Source organism: Miscanthus floridulus, chromosome 16 (assembly GCF_019320115.1).
Source record: "Miscanthus floridulus cultivar M001 chromosome 16, ASM1932011v1, whole genome shotgun sequence".
In the NCBI taxonomy this organism is placed as follows: domain Eukaryota; kingdom Viridiplantae; phylum Streptophyta; class Magnoliopsida; order Poales; family Poaceae; genus Miscanthus; species Miscanthus floridulus.
The window spans coordinates 8,797,431-8,816,230 of record NC_089595.1 but is presented as its reverse complement, the minus strand read 5'-3'; the positions used below and the strand labels follow the sequence as shown (position 1 = coordinate 8,816,230).

Sequence of the window (18,800 nt, the reverse complement as noted above, 5' to 3'; positions counted from 1 at the left end):
TTAGTAAGGAGTTACTATAATCTCGTAAATTAACATAGTAATTATCATAACTCAAAGTGGCTACAGAATAAGTTATTTTGTAGCCAGCTATAGAATAATATATATATATATATAGCTCTTTGCCATATGCTAGCTCACACACACCGGGTAGCATATGGCAAAGAGCTATATTTGTATCCATAGTCAATTGATAGAATGCATGGATTATATTGGTCAGACTCTTGTTCAGCTAGTGGTAAGTGCTAACGTTGCCTCTTCTGTCCTTTTCTCATCCCCTTGCTTGTTCTTCTTCTTCTTCATATATCGATCTCTACATGGTCTTGTGGATCACTGATCCTATTCACCTCTCTGCATGGGTCAATGTTGGCCTCCTTGCTTTTACCCCACAATACACTATAGAGGCCGCCAACCAGCAAGATTCCACCAACAATGCTGCCGTAAAATGATAAATAACAAGACATTCATCATTGTTATATGCATTCGATCATATGTCCCCCAAAGTCCAAAGATCATGATGCATGTGAATGTGATGATGTGAAACTTGTTTATTTGCGTCCATTGTAGTCACTATTAGTCCAAGACACTTGAGATATATACCTGCCGAGGTGGACGATCTCTCCCAAGAAGAAAGAGGAGCAGAATATTGTGAAGATGAAGCATAGTGGAGTCCATGCGGCGAGAAAGACAGGGCCTTTCATCTCCACGCACCAAGCTTGCAGGTAGTAGGCGACTCCCATCACCACAAACCCCTGATAGTGTTTGATATATACATATGTAGCAGTTCACCAGCAAAATTTTCAAATGGTTATTAAAAGTTAGATAGATGTCTTATTTTTTTAGTTTGTACATGTAACTAAAAGCCTACTTACCTAGACTTATTTTAGTGAAGAAATCCGGAGAAAACTTACAGAGTAGAAAATGGCGAGCAAGCCAACATCGAAGCGGAGCTTCCACTTGGAGAAGTCCCTCTCAGCCACAACTGCAACGACAAATGACTGCACCGTGCTGAAGACGCACTGCGCCGCTGTCACAAGGATCTTGTCCGGATACTCCTTGAGCACCGCAGTCTGCGTTGTCGGTTACCGACCATAATTTTATATAGTTCGTTATAATGTAATGTATAACTTATTGTGTGACCATCTGGACAACTTGTGTCTCAAAGATTTATTTAATGATTATGCCATTTGTGCTAATTTATCTTGTAATGGAACTCTTGTACTATGCATGGACATGTCCGTTGTTCTAGCTCATATATGTATATAAGCAGAGGCTTGGAGATTTATCTAATAATTGCATTGTAGGGAAAATGACACCTAGCTTGGGTCATATTTCATTTTGGTGATTACATGACAACATGATTAAATGGACTAATGTTATTTGCTAGTATACAAGGTATTTAGTCTGTTAGATAGAAGGATGGTCTTGGACTAAGACATCATGAAGATCAAGTGACAAACACCTCAAGAAAGACCATGGAGTACTGCTGAAGACCCAGGAAGTCATGCATGCAGTCCAAGAGCTTAGGGCCTACGTATTCAGTAGTGTACTGGTTAGCTTTAATTTACAGAGTCACCAAATTTCTTCGGTTGCGCTGACTGACCAGCACCAGAGCTTAGGCTCCAAGGCCAATAGTCGGCGGCAGTTTCTTCAGAAGATTTTGCCAAGTATTGGAATACTACAATGTGGGGATCATCGAATAAAAGGGTGGCACCCAGAGGCTGTGCAGAAGGTTTCAGAGGATGCTAGTGTGAGTTGGATTTGTTGGGAAGGTTTTTTTTTTTTCTAGCCATCCCATTTTTTGTATAGTATTTTTCCTATTTTCATCTCTTAATGAAAATGACACATAGCTCTCCATCGTTGTTCAAAAATCTTGTAGCTGATGTGCTTACTAGGATGATTATTAATGCTCAAAAGAATGATTTGTTGGTGGGACTAGCTAGTCATATGATTGATAGAGGTGTGTCTATTCTTTGATATGCCGATGGCATGATTCTGTGCATAAAATATGACTATGAGATGCCTAGGAACCTTAAGTTATTATACCTTTATGAAATGTTGTTGGGTTTAAAAATTAACTTTGTGAAAAGTGAAGTTCTTATGAGAAATGACAATAACAACAATTTGGTTAAGTATGCAAATCTTTTTGATTGCAAAATTGGTACTTTCCCTATCAAGTGCCTTGGTGTTCCGGTGAATCCTAGCAAACTCCACATTTGTGACTGGGGTCAAATTTATGATAATTTTGCCTAAAAGCTTGATATTGGCAATGCAGTTCACTGTCTATGGCTGATAGTTGTATTGTTATCAACTCTATTCTAAATAAACTCTCAAATTTATCAGATATATATCTACGTTCTTGCTCCCACAAACCACTATTGACATCTTGGATAAACAAAGACGTATCTTCTTTTGGCAAGGAGGTAGTGCAAAGAAAAGTTACCACCTTGTCAAGTGGACGAAGATTTGTAAAAGCAAAAGGGTTGTTTGGGCATTCAAACCCTTAGAAAGATGAATATTACTCTTGTGCAAATGGTGGTGAAAGTTGGAAAATGAATAGGGCATATTTGTCAGGATTTGATAAATAGAAATACATTTAAGGGAAATGTACTGGGCATACCAAACACAGGAGAGATGACTCTCCAATATGGACTGATTTGCTTTAAGCAAGATGGGTATATTTGAAAGGGAGGAAATTAATTGATCATCTATCGTGGCAAAAACACTCAGTTTTGGCTAGACACTTGGTGGGGCGAGACACATCTGTACCAATAATTTCCTATGTTGTATGATATGTGTGATGATAAATTTATTACAATCACTACTACAAAAACGATTTGTAGCAACGCCATCCTTTCTTTGTAGGGGCGGCTCTATATTGAGCCGCCCCTACAAATGGTTGCCAAATGAGCCGTCCTTACAAATGGATTTGTAGGGGCGGACGGTGTTATCAGCCATCCCTACAAATGACCCGATTTGTAGGGGCGGCTTTATATCCAGTCGCCCCTACAAATCGGATTTGTAGGGGCGGCTCAATATTGAAGTGCCCCTACTAGATGCCGAGTATTAAAAATTAAGCACTAAAATTTAAATTTTGTAAACGACCTCAGATGGAGAAATAACCAAAATGAAAGTTGTAGATCTCGAAAAGTTATGAAACTTTATAGTTGACAACTTTTTGATTTGAAATCATCTTATCAAAGAAAACTACGTTTGAATTTCCAAAAATTTAAAATTTGAATTATTTAAACGACCTCGGATGGACAAACAGTAAAAATGAAAGTTGTAGATCTTGAAAAGTCATGAAACTTTGTAGTTGATAACTTTCTCATTTGAAATCATCTTGTCATGAAAAACTACGTTCGAATTTCTCAAATTTAAAATTCAAATTTTATAAGTGACCTCGGATGGAGAAACTACCAAAATGAAAATTGTAGATCTCAAAAAGTTATAAAACTTTGTAGTTGACAACTTTTTCATTTGAATTAGTTTAGGGCCTCAAATAATCAATTTATGTTCAGTTTTGTATAATATGTGGGGAACCAAAATGGAATGTAGACACAAGTGATTGTGATGTGCAGTGGTAGAGGAGCTTACACGCAAATGAGAGGTTGCGGGTTCGAAACCCGACCGACGCAAAGTGTGCAAAAATCGTGAAAAAATACTGCCTTGATAGAGTGAGGGTGTGTGTGGCTGCCGGTGGGACCTCCTTGGATGAAAAAAAATTGCTATTTTTTGCCCCTTTTTTATGATTTCTGGAAATTGATTTGTAGGGGCGGCTCAATATTTGTAGGGGTGGTCTGAGAACTGCCCCTACAAATCAGCGATTTGTAGCCACCCCTTCGTAGGGGCGGCTGACAAAACCGTCCCTACAAAGGGTTACAAGCCGCCCCTAAAAAACGTTTCTGACGTAGTGAATACATGATTGTAAATAAAGAAAATTGTGGCCAGTTGAAGTTTAGGAGATGACTTTATATGGGGCTCAAAGACATAAATGAGTTGGGACCAGAGATTATGCGATGAATTACTCTGATGACGTACAAAAAGACTTTAGTAGATGGAGATGGACAAAATCGGGTATTTTCTCTATCAAGTCTACCTACCTACTATCATGCATCTAACCCAAAATGAAAGTGGTTTATTGAGAATGATGCCATGGTAACTAAAGACAATATGATAAAGAGAAAATGGAAAGGAAACCCATCTTGTTACTTTTATGATGGTGGTGAATTGTCCAACCATCTTTTCTTTGAGTGCAAAGTAGCTAAAGCAAATCGGGGTCTTATTTGCATGTCTAATCGATGCAATTAACACCTGCCCCTGTTTCCACTAATCAGTGCTGGAAGTGGTTGCGAATATGGCTACCAAAGGATACAGGGATGTGTGTCCTCTTGACTGCTGCTATATGTTCGTCCATGTGGAAGAATCGAAACAGAGCCTGTTTTGATAAAAAGATAAGCATCCCTTGGAGGCTATTACAAAATGCTTGTTCATTCATATCTTAAATGGTGTGCAGGTGTTTACAAAGCAGGACTAAAGGAGAAAGTGATGGGTGGAGCCACCATTAATTCTACTATGGGTAGCTATCCAGATGATGCTGGGAGCGCCCCAACACCCTCAGTTGCTCCTTACTGCTCCTGATGAGAAGGTGGATTTATGAAGATAAGGGAGGAATCTCGCTTGGAGGAGATATGATAAACAAGGTCTTCTTGTGGGGATGTGGAGCTCGCTATGTCTAATTGTCGAAGGTTCTATGTTACATCTTTTGTCTGCAGGATATGTCAACATGCTGGCCATGCTATATGGATTGTGTTCTCGTCTGCTCCTTCTTTGAACTCATAACTCTTGTTCTGGCCGTCGATCTAATTAACTTTGTTTCGGCTGTTGAATAAAAAATGGGTTATCCCAAGCATAAAAAACTCGTACAAATACAAGAAAGAGTGACAGGCCATGAAAACGCTCAATATTCAAATTTAACTAATTTGGAATTGGACTTTGCACCGTACTTGAACATGCTACTATAACTATTACAGTGTCGGTATTAGGACACACTGCTATATCTTTTGTGGCACATAAGAGATTGGCTCCATCATATCGGACCAAGAATCTAACCTAGCTTGCGCATTTTAATATTAGGTACATATACACGCCCACCCACCCTTCTCATTTAATAACCGAAGGGCCTAATTCATGTAGACTTTATCGTCCTCTAACACCACCAGCATTTCGTGGTCTAACCAGCCAATGCAAGCCCGAGAGCGTGCGTGTTGTGACCAGGCCAGCACGACTCGACTTGTATATGGGAGTGTGGCTCACATTTCATATTGTCAACCTCACAACAGATGCACACAATATCCGCTCATTTAAATTGATGATGAGTCACTCTTTCACATGTGGGATTAATCCTTTACTGCAGGAATCCGTACGTCCACAAGGTGGACTGCAGTGTGAAGAGGTAGGACGACGACGACGACGACATACTGACCTGGAGGACGATCCAGAGAGACCACGCCGTGTTGGCGCGAGAACCATGAGGAATGTCCATTTCACCCATGCGCTGCGCGTAACAACAACATCGGCTCCAGACGAAGCGTGAGAGGCGAAGGCAGCATGGTGATGGTTGACAGGGCTCATCGACCGGCCGGTGTACAAGGCGATGACCAAGACCCCGGCGAGGCAGAGCGCCATCCCGGCGAGCTTGGCTACGCCTGACAAGCTCTTCAGCTTCACATGCTCCATCCTGCAGAGCTCTTCTCTTATATGGCGATGATCGAGCTGGCAACAAGCAGCATATGTAGCTAGTACGTACCTCAGCAGCAGTGAGAGGAAGAAGGTGACCACCGGCAGTGAGTTGTCAGCCGCGGATGCCACAGTTGCAGAGGTGAACTTGAGGCTTACACTGTACAGGTTCAAGTGAAATGTAATCCTGAGGACAAGAACATGTTAGTACTGTTGAATCGCTAGGACCATAGATCTAGCCAGGGTGCTTGATGAAACAAGAACCTAGAACGCATTCTAGTGCAACGATAGAGAGACAGAGAGAGGTGGATGAGGTCTGACGAACCTGACACCACGGAGGGATTAGATCCAGAGGCCTCCATCGGGTTCGTTGGTGAAGTCTGCACACGGGCAGCGACGGTTGGGGAAGACGTGTCGGAGATGCGGTGCCGGCGGTGAAGATAGATGACGGCGCAGTGCTGTGGCGGAGGTACTTCCCGTCACTGGCTGCGCCCCTCACTTAGATCGGGTTTAGGGTTTGTCGGTGGGGAGGTCGGCTCAGGTCAACCTCGTGATAAGAGCCGCCGGTCCCCACCTCTTTTTATAGCGCAGGGTGACAGGGGCCCTCCAGCCATGGTGGGCTGAGCGCCCCCGATCAGGGCACGAGTCAAAGGCCCAACTGGGCCGTTGGGTCCAGTTAGGTTAGAAATCAATCTAACAATCTCCCCCTTGATCTCTTTCCATCTTTCACTTTCATATCATTTACTTTTGTTCATTCCATTACAGATTAGCGCATAGAGCATGCCTCATCCTCATTGTCTATTGCCGATAGATTTAACAACTACAACACACTACTCTGTTCTGAAATAGATACTTATCTTTGTGCCTTCTTTTGTCCAGGAATTATAGGCTTTCCCTTAAACCTATGCCGGCTACATATTCTCTGAACACGTTGGGTGGTAAGCCTTTTGTAAGCGGATCCGCGAGCATCTTTACTGTACTTATATGCTCAAGACTTATGACTTGATCCTGGACTTTATCTTTCACAACATAATACTTTATGTCAATGTGTTTGGCAGCACCACTTGACTTTTTGATGTGAGCATACTGTACTGCCGGATTATTATTGAGTATAACTTAAGTGGTCTATAGATGTCGTCAACCACCTTCAAACCGGGTATAAATTTCTTTAGCCAGTTCACCTGCCCCATTGCCTCATAACACGCTACAAACTCGACATACATTGTGGACGATGTAGTGACGGTTTGCTTTGAGCTTTTCCATGAAATAGCTCCCCTTGCGAGAGTGAATATAAATCCAGACGTGTATTTTCTATCATCTCCCGCATAATCAGAATATGAATATCCCACTATATGGAGTGAATCAGATCTTCTATACGTCATCATGAGGCCTTTCGTTCCTTGCAAATAACGCAAGACTTTCTTTATCAATTTCCAGTGTTCTATTCCAGGATTGCTCTGGAATCTGCCAAGTAACCCGGTAACAAATGCCAAATTAGGGCGCGTGCATACTTGAGCATATTGCAAGCTTCCGACAGCTGAAGCATATGGAACCACTTTCATTTGATCGATCTCATATTAGTTCCTGGGGCATTGAAAATCCCCATATCTATCGCCCTTGACTATAGGAGCAGGTGATGGACTATATTTGTGCATACTAAATTTTATTAAGATTTTCTCTATGTATGCCTTTTGTGACAGTCCTAATACCCCTTTACTTCTATGTCGGTGAATCTCGATCCCTAGAACGAACGAAGCTTCACCAAGATCTTTCATATCAAATTTTGAGGACAAAAACTTCTTTGTCTCCCGTAGTAGACTGACATCACTACTAGAAAGTAAGATATCATCCACATACAGGACAAGGAAGATGAACTTCCCATTCTTAAACTTTATATAGACACAATTGTCCTCTACATTCTCTTTAAACCCAAAATTCTTTATTGTCTGATCAAACTTCAAGTACCACTGTTTTGAAGCTTGTTTTAATCCATAAATGAATTTCTTTAGGCGTCATCCCATTCGTTCTTTTCCTTCCATGACAAAACCTTTCGGTTGTGCTATGTAAACATTTTCCTCCAAGTCTCCGTTGAGAAATGCCGTCTTTACATCCATCTGATGTAATTCTAGATCGTAATGTGCCACTAATGCCATTATGATTCTGAAGGAATCCTTACATGAGACTGGAGAAAAAGTCTCATTGTAATCAATCCCTTCTCTTTGCGTAAAGTCTTTTGCCACAAGTCGGGCTTTATATCTCTCTATAGTCCCTTGAGAGTCAAGCTTTATTTTGTAGACCCATTTACAACCTACTGTTTTGGCTTCTTTAGTAATTATCTCCAAATCCCAAACTTTATTGGCATTCATTGATTTCATTTCATCTTCCATGGCCTCAAGCCACTTTGATGAATGATCACTTCTCATGGCTTCTTCAAATGAGATGGGATCATCCTCCATTTGAAATTCCTCAGTGTTGTACACTTCATAATCAGCAGGAATAGCTGATTTTCTAACTCTTTAAGACCTTCTAGGGGCCTCCACATTTGGCACATCTTCTGTTTGAGGCTGTTGTTGCTCACCCTCATTTGTGACAATAGGTTCTATAGGATCCTGAAGAACAGGTTTCTCATCATTATTCATTGTTGTCACAGGCGGGATAACAACAGGTGCTGGCACTACAGTGTCTTGCACTGTCGGTGTAGCGACAGCAGGTAGTGAGAAAAATGGCTCATGAATCATCGGAGTGGGTGCATACACCCGCTTCTCTTCAAGGCCAATTTCTCGAGCTACCATGCCCCCCTCATCATTTCATCCTCTAGGAAGACAGCGTGTCTCGTTTCCACAAACTTTGTATGTCTATCTGGATAGTAGAAACGAAAACCTTTTGACTTTTCTGGGTAGCCAATGAAATGGCAACTCACTGTTTTGGGATCTAGCTTTCCAATGTTTGGGTTAAATACTTTAGCCTCAGCAGGGCTCCCCCACACACGCAAGTGGTTTAGTGAGGGTACTCTTCCTGTCCACAACTCATACGATGTTTTGGGCACCGACTTACTTGGTACTCTATTGAGAATATGAATGGCGGGTTTTAACGCCTCCATCCACAGGCTCAATGGTAAGGTGGAGTAACTTATCATACTACGCACCATATCCATCAGTGTACGATTGCGTCTTTCAGCTACTCCATTCTGCTGAGGTTAGTCCGGTGTAGAATACTGGGCTACTATGCCATTCTCCTATAAGATCCTTGCAAAAGGTCTAGGAACTTGGCCATATGGGGTATGCCGACCATAGTACTCCCCTCCACGGTCGGACCTGACTATCTTAATCTTTAAGTTGTATTGGTTTTCAACTTCTGCCTTAAATATCTTAAATTTATCCAATGTTTCTGTTTTTTCTTTGATTGGATAAATATAGCCATAATAGGAGTAATCATCTGTGAATGTTATAAATGAATCATAACCATCCACACTCTTTACAGGAAAAGGACCACAGATGTCTATGTGAATAATTTGTAGAATTCCCGTGCTTCGTTTGTCATCTTTCTTAATTTTCTTTACATACTTTCCTTTTATACAATCTCTGCATTGTTCTGAATCTGAGAGCTCTAATGGAGGAAGAATATCATTCTTAACTAGTATTTCTATTCTCCCCCTCGAAATATGGCCTAAACGACAGTGCTATAATTTCGACAACGCATCGTGAGCTCTCTTTCGTTTTCTGTTTACATCCGCAGACGAGGATACATTCACATTGTCGCACGCAACGTTCCCATCATCGCATACAATATTCACATCATCACATAGTGATAACAGATAAAACTCATTTTGTAAGATAGCAAGACCAACACATGCATCATTATAAATCATAACCATCATTGTCCAAACAGGAAACACTAATCAAATTCCTCTGTAGGGAGGGAACATAAAGAACATCCCTAAGTATAAGTTTGAAACCATCAGCAAGCTCTAGAGAAAGATCGCCAACAGCTTCAACTTCTGCTTGGACTCCATTTGCGACTTTAACGTGTCTTTCGCTTCTTTGCGTAGTCCTCGTCGAACGGAATCCCTGTAAAGAATTAGCAACATGAACAGTTGCACCTGAGTCAATCCACCAAGTAGATTTCGAATACTGTACATACAGGGATTCATTTATGAACGTAATAATGTTGTCACCTTTTTTTGCCATGATCATCTTTAGGTAATCGGGACAATCTTTCTTATAATGTCCTGTTTTCTTGCAGTAGAGACATTGATCTTTCTCTACTGTGAACTTGTTTTGCTGAGGCTGATGCAGCATGGGACCCTTTCCCTTTGACTTTGATGAGAAGTTAGCATTAGTATTCTTTTTCTTGTTATCTTTTAGATACTTGATAGTGCCACCATTGACAGCTTTTATTCTCTCCTCCTCTTGCACACACATAGCCATAAGCCTCTCCATGTCCCATTTTTTAGGCTATATGTTATAGTTGACAACAAAAGTGTCAAACTCTTTTGGCAAGAAAGCAAAAACTAGATGAATAAGGAACTCATCCTTGAGAGCCAGATCCATTGGTTTTAGTTTGAATGCCAAATGGCTCATCCTTAGTATGTGCTCTCTTATGCCACCATTGCCTGAGTATCTTTCTGTCATCAGCTGCTTTATCAGCTGGGTAGCATATGTCTTTGAAGAGTCAGTGAACTGACTCTTTATTCTTTCGAGATACTCAGTGACAATGTCACACTCTGGGATTGAGCTCACAATTGCAGGCTCAATCATGTTCTTTATCACAGCCAAACATTTCTTGTCGGCAGTGACCTATTTCCTATGCTCAAGGTCATAGGACATTCTTTGGGATGCAAAATCTCTCTCTCTGGTTGCCCAAGCGGCATCAGCCTCGTTTGTCTCCCTCACCAGTGCCACAGGCTCTGTGGGACACGGTATGGTGACTACCCAGTCCACCTCAGTGAGGATGAAAGCCAGGTCGATCTTTTTCTACCACTCAATGTAGTTATCACCTTTTAGAGTGGGGATTTCTTTGATACAACTCATCAAGTTGTATCCGCCTGAAAACACAATTCAAATATTATGAGAACATAAATAATAACAATAACAATTGCATGCCTTAGTTCCAACGATGGTCAAAAATAAAACATATAATTGTTCTCTACACTAATTCTACATCACCGTTAGGCAGAAATAGAATTAATGCAAGACAAAAGATCATAATATTGCCATTAATCAACGTTGGTCAGAATAATAACAATATTATAATCAATTAAAACATATCTATTTTTCAAAATTAAATTCTCCCGTTGGTTCGAATTTAATAATGAAAATAACATATTTACATACGCAGCGGAAAGCGTAAATATTCTCATTATTATTTTTCTAGAAACTTTATAGAACTTTACTTTTCTCTGAACAAAATTGTCGTTGGATCAAAATTGTGCAGAGTAGGGCATCAAAATTCAATTGAAATTCATCAAATATGTATCAAAAAAGTTTCTGGAAAAAATAAAACAAAAGGATATTCATTTTCACTATGTTTTGCCATTTCGGCACATAGCAGCAGAAACGGCCCATGGCCCACGGCCGCACGTGCCCTTTCCGTGCGCTCCCTCGCGCCCAGGTCACAACCTGGGCCTGGGCCGGGAATTTGGCCTCGCGCGCTCATCCGCCTGGGGGGCGTCGCTGGCCTGCTTGATCTCGGCCGTTCATCCAACATCGGACGGTCACGCGTCGACTTCGGGTGAATAAAAACCACCGACGCCGGCCTCCAACCGAAACCCTAGCTCACTTTCTCCTCTGCTCTCTCTCTCTTCGCCGCTCTCTCTACTCTCTTCAGAACCGCAGCACCGAGCGACGAGCAGGCGAAGTAGTGGAGCAACGTCGCCGTCGCCGGCCCCCCTCGCCGGCGGCGCGCTCCCCAGCGGGTGAGTGCGCCGCCGTCGAGTGGCCTGGCCGCGGTGGCTCTTTGGCCGGAGCCCGACGAGCAGTGCCCCCGGCTCGGCCCTTTCTTTTCCCCGAGCGCCGGCGTGACAGCAACGCTGCGTAGCGGCGAGGTAGGTCTCCGTTTCCCCTTCTCCCCCAATCGGATTTGGATCTATTTGCTCTTCTCGGTTTTGACCGATTGGGATGGGTTAGTGTTTTACTGTTTCTCTTCTCCTTTGAAGACTTTTATGGGTTTAGGGTTCGACTCTTACATTCTTAAGGCCGAAACCCTCTTCTTTTAATCCCCAGTTAGGGTTAGGGTTCAACCGAAATCTTCCTTTCTTTAACCCAGTTAGGGTTAGGGTTCGTCTTTCTTCCGAGACCCCTACTGTTCTTAGATCCGAAAGGATCTAAACTGATTAGCTAGATCTATACTTAAACGTGGCTCTGATACCATTGTTAGTACTGTTGAATCGCTAGGACCATAGATCTAGCCGGGGTGCTTGATGAAACAAGAACCTAGAACACATTCTAGTGCAACGATAGAGAGACAGAGAGAGGTGGATGAGGTCTGACGAATCTGACACCGCGGAGGGATTAGATCCAGAGGCCTCCATCAGGTTCGTTGGTGAAGTCTGCACATGGGCAGCGATGGTCGGGGAAGACGTGTTGGAGATGCGGTGCCGGCGGTGAAGGTAGATGACGGCGCAGTGCTGTGGCGGAGGTACTTCCCGTCACTGGCTGCGCCCCTCACTTAGATCGGGTTTAGGGTTTGTCGGTGGGGAGGTCGGCTCAGGTCAACCTCGTGATAAGAGCCGCCGGTCCCCACCTCTTTTTATAGCGCAGGGTGACAGGGGCCCTCCAGCCATGGTGGGCTGGGCGCCCCCGATCAGGACGTGAGTCAAAGGCCTAACTGGGCCGTTAGGTCCAGTTAGGTTAGAGATCAATCTAACATAACAATACATACATGCATGTTTCAGTTCATCTAAAGTCTGGTCTCTCCGATATTTCCTAGTCTTATACTCCCTCCGTTCCAAATTATTGATCGCTTTGACTTTTTTGGTTTATCTATTTTACTATGTATCGAAACATATTCTTATATCTAGATGTATAGTAAAATAGATGTACCAAAAAAGTCAAAACGACTTATAGTTTGGAACGGAGAGTGAGATTACTTTATATATATATATATATGCACCTACTTACATCACGTACGTACGTACCCGGTTAAGGCACATATGAAGAGCTTGAAAATCAGCATCGGAGATGGCATGGACCTTGCATAGTCGTTCCTACAAATTAACTCCATAAAACACTCGGCATGCATAGCATGCATCATGCAAGATCACACCATATTATTTGTGTGATGAGCTATATATGCGTGCACCTACCTGTGGCGGAGAAGGGCCATAGGCAAAAGGAGGAGAGAGCCAGCAGCCTGGCGGTAGAAGGTGAAGACGAAGGTGTTGATGCCATGGTCGAAGGCTGCCTTCGAGACGACGAACATGCCGGTGTAGATCACCTGTATGGCGATGGCAACCGCATACGCCTTGTTGCCTGCAGCAGCAGCGTCGTCCATGCCAGCAGCAGGCATCGATCGACGTGCTTTGGGTTTATTTGGGGCCTCTGGCTGCTAGCTGCTCCGTTTTATTTACAATTAGATGATCTTTATTTGCTCGATCAAACCTCTGAAGTGTTTGTGTTATGCTGACAGTTAGTGATCAAGAGCTACTGCTTATATAGATGCGGATGTGGTGCACGGGCAGGCAGGCAAGAAGGGTGCGTACGTGGCAGCAGCTCGATCGGAAGACTCGGAGTCGGACCGGCCGGCGCTGGATGACGTGATTTTTTTTTTAATTTTAACGCTTTTTGAAACTAATTTTAAATCTAACACGGTTGGTTTTTTTTTAAAAAACTATTATTTTTTGCCACGTCTATTGTCCTGGCGCGGCCAAATGCCTGTGCCGCGCCATGCATAGTGGCGTGGCACAGGGCTGACGTGGCGTTAACCGGGTCCGCTGACCGTTGACGGGGCAGGTCCTGCCGCGCCACTGATCTTGGCGCGGCAGTGTCACGTCACGGAGCATGGCGCGGCTGCGCCAAATAAAACCCGCTGCCAGTCATGCCTGCCGGAGCAGCAAGCAAGCCTGGCCGTCGCGCCCGTCGTCATCCCGGAACGCGTCGCGCCGATACAGGGAGTTATTATAAGTATTGCTTAACGTAAAGTCAATAATGAATTTGTTTCTATATTTTGTTAATTTTTTTCACGTCCGAATAGAGAATTTGATAAGCCAATGATATTTTTAGCCCCATATTGTAGGATCGGCGGCGACGCGACCATGGACCCCGGCTTCCTCGACCCCTCGCGCAAGACGCCGGCCACCGGCATCGAGATACCCTGGGACTGCCGGTTTCCAAACTAGTTGCTACTTAATCTCGCAAGCAGCGATGACGCGACGCATTGAAACGGATATGAAGCAAATAACATAAGTTGACAAGCTGCCACGTAACATTTTAATTGGTTTGACATAAGTTCTACATAACATAACCAACTAAGCCTGCAAGTTTCGGACGCCAATAATAGTTCGACCTAACAAACTAAGACCCAGGAGTGTAAGGATCCCTCGGACGCCTTTGTCTTTTCGGATTTGTTGGCAACACATTGGGAGTGTAGCCAACATCGGTGTGGTCGCGTTGCCGGTGCGTACGGCTCGTACCCTGCAAGTATGTGATATGCACGATTACTTTGAATTCTTTATGATCGTTAGTTCATGTAGCCTACGTATTTAAAGAAACTACCTTTGTTAGTACATGTGAGGCTCCTTGGGTACTAAGCGAGGCACCACCTAGCTGAGACATGCCGATCTCGTCCTGCGGCCAATCTTTCCACTGGTCGTCGTCGTCATCGTCGTCCTCCTCGTCTTCGGTTGCAGGGTCCTTGCCAGTGCTATGATGTGGTGGTGTACGCACCGCGGAAGTGACACCTGTCATCTGCTGAGAAGAGCCGGCTGGTGTCCTCAAAGAGGCTGAAGACGTGGCACCCGACCGCGCTGGGAGTGGCGGTTCCTCATAAGGAGTGTCCATGCAGCTCAGCTTCTGAGCTAGCTTCCTGCAGCTCTTCTTCACCTTCTGCATAAATAGACGTTAAAGTTAGTGCATTTCTCAAACACATATACACTGAACAAATATTTTCGGAACGGACAAGTTTATGTTTACCTCCACAAAAGCCGCGAGAACGCCTGGCCCAGCCCTCTAGACTCGTGAAGCCGGTACGCTGCTTCGTTGGACAGCCTCGACAATTGTGTCGCCTGGGTACATAAACACGGTTGAACAATTTTAGTATATATACTTAATACCAAATGGATAACAAATTGTACCATTCAAGTATCTTACCACGTATCTTTATAGCGGGGCTCTCTGTAGCTGTGTGTCCTCTCTAGTGGCAACGTCGTATACATCTTCAATCACATCTTCCTTCAAGTCCTCGTCAATCGCTTCCTCAATGTACGGGGGCTTGATATGTGTCCTCGTAGACCTGTGAAGCCAGCGCAAGTACTCATCGAAGGTGTGCTAGTCGTGTGGAGGACCCGCATGGACCGGCTGCTGTTCCCTGGTCTCCCACAAGTGGATGTGCGTGTTGTGTGTCACGCGCCAATCCTTGGTCTTGTACCTCTTCATGCGGTCATACCTGCAACAAAACGATGTTAGTTGTACCACACACCTCTGAATTGTAGCTCTATTATTAATCGATAACTCACTCATGCAATCCTTGGTTGGTGGAGTAAAGCGGTGATGGGTAGCTTGTCATTCTTCCAAACTATCTGCAGACCCTGATGGGCAAGTGAATCTCAACCACGTGGAAGAAAATAAGAGGGACGTTGCAGCGATACTCGTCTGACTCGTTCCTAGTGACAGGACTGAGAGTACTGGAGCTCCGGAGCATCCCAAGGACACCAATGCACCTAAAATTTCGTAATTGTGTTAGGTTGTGATATAATGTAGATTGAACAAAACACATATATGATAGTAAAGAGAGCGTAACCTGGTGCTATGTCAGGACGTCGAGACCGTCCATGTACTCCCTATACTTGTGCATCGCATTCCCTCTAACTAACTCTGATTCCGTCCAGATAAACAGAGCTGTAGGGAGTGTATCCTGCCCGTTCCATTGCTGCATTGAACACGATAATGAATTAGCCATTAATAAACTCATCATATGTAACCATATCGAAGAATATAATGAACCGAAGTACTTACCGGTAAACCAGTACTAAGTGGCCTCCCAACGGGCCATCGTTCCCAACACCAAACCTGGAGTAGGTACGAGCAACCCCCCACTGAGGTGCGACGGCAGGCAACGCATTGCTGTCGATACGTCCATGCCAGGACTGCGCTGCCCCAGCTGTACGCCGCTATGTTCTCCCACGGCTGGCGTAGTATGTCAAGGAAGATCCAGCTGATAGTGTTGCCCGAGACGTCTGGGAAGAGAAAAGCACCAAGAAAGTGCCAGAGCCAAACTCAAGAGAACCTGTCGATCTAAGCCTCCTCAGCCTGTGGGTCCAAGTAATCAAAGCGCTCCGTGATCCAAGACGATAAAACACCAGAAGTTTTCCTGAAATTTACCAAACAAAATGAGACTCGATGGCTGCAGGAAAGCAATGCAAGTATTAAAAAGTATTAAATAAGCTTCGATTTCTCACTTATTTTTCTTGGAAGTCTCGTCATCCGGTGGAAGAAAGCCAGTTAACTGAGCCACCAACTCCCTCAAGTGATCGTTGTTAACTATCCCTGTCACTGGAAGTCCCCCCAACCGAAGGTCAAAAATAGCCTTCATGTCCTGCATGGTCAAGGTCATCTCGCCACAAGGTAGATGAAACGTGTGGATCTCAGGCCTCCACCTGATATAAGAATAGAACGACTGTTACTTGCCTCAAATTTGTTACAAGAAAGTTTACGTACAAAGAATGCACTCGCACCTGTCTACAACTGTAGTAAGTAGTGCTGGGTCAAGGAGCGGAAGATTATGGTTGACAACACGGACAAGCTCGAGGAAGCCAGCACGCCGTATGTACGGCGCGTAACGCTCGTCCCACTGGTGCTCTCTGGTGTGCGTGCGGGGCCTCAAAGGAGACAAGGCCACCTCTGCGTCATTGTCGCTCAAGATATATGCTCGGTGTTGGTCGTCGTACTCCACCTCAAGAATGGGGTACAACGGGTGCTGCGTGGGTGGGGCCATCCTATTACAAATTGATAAAAAACGTTAGAGTATTCAAATTAACAAAATTCAAATTAACATTATGTAGCATTGCAAAATTTGAACTACTTGTCATGCAATACGAACACAATATGAAAGCACATGTATATATTCAAAGTAACATTAACAGACATATCACACACTTGTAACATAAACAACTTCACTAGGAATATAAGCATTTGACGAAACTTCATGAAGTCATCAAAATCAACGTATCACGCACTAGTAAGTACCGACGTTTGTAAACTAGTAGGTATATCCAAAATCCCTAACTAAATAACTAACTATAAACTAATTAATAAATACCTCGAACCTAAGAACTACCTACGTAAATCACAAACAAATTCACTAACCTAACTATCCTAAATCAGTAAGTATCTTAAATTTGACAAACTATCATAAATCAATAACAATCATAAAACTCTAACTGTCCTAAATTACTAACTATCATAAATCACTAATTATCCTCAATCACTAATTATCCTAAAATAATAATAATCAAAATAACATGAAATCGAGAGGGAGGTGCCTTAGGAGCTGACGGCCTTGACGCGCCGGCGTTCGTGGCGCGTCCGGCGCGGGCGTTGCGCGGCGGGACTGGCCGGGCGCAGCGTGGGCGGGCGGGCGCGGCCGGCGGGGGTGCTGCGCGGCAGGAGTGGCCGGGCGTGGCGTGGGCAGGCGGGCGCGGCGTAGGCGGCCGCGGGAGCTGTGCGGCGGCGGGGCAGAGGCGGCTGGCGGCGGGCGGGCGGGCAGGGCAGCGGGAGGGCGGGCGGCCTCGCTGCGGGGTTTTATTTGGCGTAGCCGCGCCATGCTCCATGGCGCGGCACTGCCGCGCCAAGATCGGTGGCGCGACAGGACCTGCCCCGTCAGCGGACCCGGTTACCACCACGTCAGCCCTGTGCCGCGCCACCATGTATGGTGCGGCACAGGCATTTGGCCGCGCCAGGGCAATAGACGTGGCCAAAAGTGTTAGTTAAAAAAAACCCGGTCATATTAGATTTAAAATTAGTTTTCAAATAGTGTTAAAATTAAAAAAAATTCATTTTGGGCCCCCGGCGACACCACCTCCAGCCATCGGAAAAAAACGCAGGGGGCCGGCCGTCACCCAGCCATCAAGGCATGCAGGGGGGCCGTTGCGACATGCAGCCGGCCGCACGCACGCCTTTCTGGGTTTCCATCTGATCGTGCCTATCTGCCCCACTTAAGTTGGTCTTTTAATAATTTCCAGCAATGCATGTACGGAAATTGCCGGCCTATCTTCTTTAATAAACATTTTTCAGTGGATCTGCTTGCTACCTAAAAGTGGACAAAGATGAACGTGTGAGACGCATCCAAATCATATGCAATTGGAAAGGGAAAGGTGTGTCCTCAAACCTTGTCATCGATAGTCGATCAGATGAGAAATCCTTGTGGGCATGGAAATATGCATGTATCTGTTTCCAATATGTGGAACATGATCCTTGTCACCGGATCCAAATGTCAGACAGACTCTCACTGCTGCTCAATAAGTTACTAAACTTACCAGAACTTTCCATGCTATAGGTCAATGGAGACAACCATACAAGATTTATTTGCAAAGATTAATCAGGAGGATGGAATAGTTGCAAAGCAACAGGAACATTATTTTTTTTAAAAAAAATCTGCCCTTGCCTATTGCTATCAGGAGGATGGAATAGCTGCAAAGCAGCAAGAGTCTTTTTTTTTTTTTTAAAAAATCTGTCATTGCCCATTGCTATCGGGAGGGTGGAATATCTGCAAAGCAGCAAGAATATCTATATCTCTTAGAAAGCAAAATCCCACTATTGCTATTTCTCTGCTTCTACGTTGTGCCACATCATCTGATCAGTTAGTGTTATTCGTTAGATTCATCCACTAAACTAATCCTACCGTCCATGTTC

General features: G+C 44.1%; 1 pseudogene; it reads right to left on the bottom strand.

The window, feature by feature from the left end:
- Nucleotides 1-296: 296 nt before the first annotated feature.
- Nucleotides 297-13,242, bottom strand: LOC136510231 (WAT1-related protein At5g64700-like; annotated as a pseudogene).
- Nucleotides 13,243-18,800: the final 5,558 nt, after the last annotated feature.